Genomic DNA, 2,804 nt, shown 5'->3' with positions numbered 1-2,804 from the left:
ATGTCACAGTGTTTTCATTAGGCCTGGCGCTTGGCTTGCTGAGACTCATTATGGCCCAAGGTAACCCTTTAAAGACACACCACAAAGTCAGGCCTCAGCTCTCGGGCTTACCTGAAATGCTGACGTTAATGCCTGTGCAGAACTTTTTGTTTCCACACCCGAGAGGCAAGAACTAAAGTATATTAACTCCAAAGAATGGCCTTTAAAAGTAATTTGACACAGATCTGTATATTGGTTATCAACAGGGTCAGAATGATTACCAAATAGGTAAATTCTTCTTGTTTAAAAGGGGGGCCACTGTGTCTATCTGTTGCCTTGCCCACACTTCCTTGATGAATATATTAGTTCTCTTTAATGAAAGACCAAAGGCTTGTAGCACCCCACTCCTCACGCCTGGACTAATTGATGTGGGTAATATGATGCTAACTGTCTGAAGATAAAAACACAAGCGTGACGATCCCACCAATCGTGCCTTTGTTGACTGGGCAGCTTTTAACCTGATCTCGTAACATGCCATTAAAGCTTTCCTAAGGCCCTACCTTTGTTTGTTTTGAACAAAGCAAACACATGCCACCAGTTCATTTCCAGCAAGACCTAACACCTCCACTGGCTGCATGCGAAGGTCCTGTTGCTTTGCAGTAGTGACTATGATACCACGCCTTAGTGAACGAACCACAAGGCACCCGTCTTACCGGGTCACTGTCGAAGTGCAGAGGACACATCAGTAGCAGCAGTGGGTCATCAGGTGGACAGGTCATGACCTGAGAGACGGCTTCATTAGACAAACTGGGAGCCAATTACTCCCCAACTGCCAAGCTAAAGGAGCATTAGAGTGAGAGGAAGAACACTCAGTCATCTCGTTCAGTGGCACGAACAGCAGGAGACCAGATGAAGGGTTCATTTTTTTCTTCCCGTTGTGCCATAATGTGAAATATGCTGCAAAAATACTGTAAACCCAGGAGATCTTTAATAGTTTTCTTTAACATTGAAATGCACCACACAGTTCCCGTGTGGTTTAAGTTTATGTTCACCCTTCCTGTTTCTCTGAAAAAGGGCATACTGTTCATTGTGCAGGGATTACCGGTGAAAGCGTTTCTGAAACAGGCTAAGCGGATGTGAGAAATCATCCACGCTGATTTAGAAGTGTCCAGAGACTCTAGAGCAGTACGTTTTGGGGGTTGGGGGCTCTAGAGTTAAGAAGACCCCTGGAGATACTTTTAGGAATCCTCCCTTCTTTAAGGGGGCAGGGTAGGTGTCTGAACTGGAACTGGCCAGTTCATCTGAGTGCGGACTAATGAAAACAAATGATCTGACAAGGTCAAAAGGTTGAGATCAAGGCTGAAGGTTCCCCCGCCCTTCTCAATTTCCAACATGTGAGATTAATGAGGGCAGAAAACAGCTATTTCTCTGTATCATTTACTCCCCGAGGCCTCTGAACCTTATGGCAGCAGCGTGTACCCCACCTGTTGGCCCATTAAGGCATATGACACTAAGCCAGAGGGCGTCACTCCTAGTCAGAGGTTTTAACTGCTTTGTGCTGTGAACTGACATGCAGGGATATATTTTGTTATGATAGCTCTATCCATAGGCTTCCTATAGCTTAATTTATAAGTATTCGCTTAGCATTAAGAAGAAAAGAAAAACGCAAAATGATGTGTCGTAGGTTGTAGTCACAATTGTTAGCAGTGTTTCCCTTGAATAAAGGTTTGCACAGTGCTTTCAGGCAATAAATAAAAAAACAGCAATGACACTGTGACTAATAAATATGCATTTTACATTTGCAAGTTTTGGATTTATGTGATAAACTCAGCAGACGAGCATGCACAAAAGACAAGTACAGCTAGTCCAAACATTTGAGCTCACACATCATTTTTGTTTGAATGTGGGAACATACCAGACGTTATGATGCTAACACTGTTATTTCACACTGCAGCTGTGAAAATTTTAAGTGGTTTATAAAGCAAGACTGCTCCCTTCTGGACAGTTACCCTAAAAGCAGCAAAGAGCCCATAACACAGATGCAACAAAGCCTATGCCCTTACTTTTAACTTTCACAAAGGAGACAAATAGAAAGACCCCTTCATAGTTGATATTTTCAGTTCTGCACTCCAACCAGTTATAGGACAGAAAATATATTTCAGAAATATGTGTGTTATTCTTAGTGTCATTAAAAATGACATTATGAGCACGAGAACTTCAGTCAAAGTTTCGTATTTTTCACGTAATAATTAACTTTTCCCCCTTAATATTATAACTTAATACTACATGTGCCATGTAGTTACATTGCACTGGCAAACAAATGACACTAGATGGGGATGTTGTGCAAATGCAACAAAAGGGTGAATTGGCAATGTATTGGCACATAATGGACATTAGATGGGGTTGTGGCCAAGGCTGACTTACAGTAATTGAGCTATTAGTGGAGGTTTGAGTGCACGTTTCCTTATTGAAACTCCTGTAGCAGCTTAATTTGCCATAAGGGTAAAAATAAAAATACAAATGAATAGTAAAATTTTCTCAATCAATCAACCAATCAATCAGTAATTAACTGGGCTTCCCTTCACGCTTTCAGTGGACCAGTATAGGCAACCACTGATATCTACAGAAACACACACACACACACACACACATAAGAAATAAATACAAAAATGCAAAAATGAATACACATTTGATCCGTTTAAGCCTAATAGCTCACAGGAACCGGCAAGAATAGAGTCTTTATTCAAGAGTCAGCCATAGATACACTACATTTCCCACACTGCATTGCTGCGCAGCCGCTACTTGTCACTGCTGTCGCTCCCTGC

This window comes from Astatotilapia calliptera, chromosome 4 (assembly GCF_900246225.1).
Source record: "Astatotilapia calliptera chromosome 4, fAstCal1.2, whole genome shotgun sequence".
NCBI lineage: Eukaryota > Metazoa > Chordata > Actinopteri > Cichliformes > Cichlidae > Astatotilapia > Astatotilapia calliptera.
The sequence above is the reverse complement of the archived record's forward strand: the minus strand, read 5'-3'. Positions refer to the sequence as shown.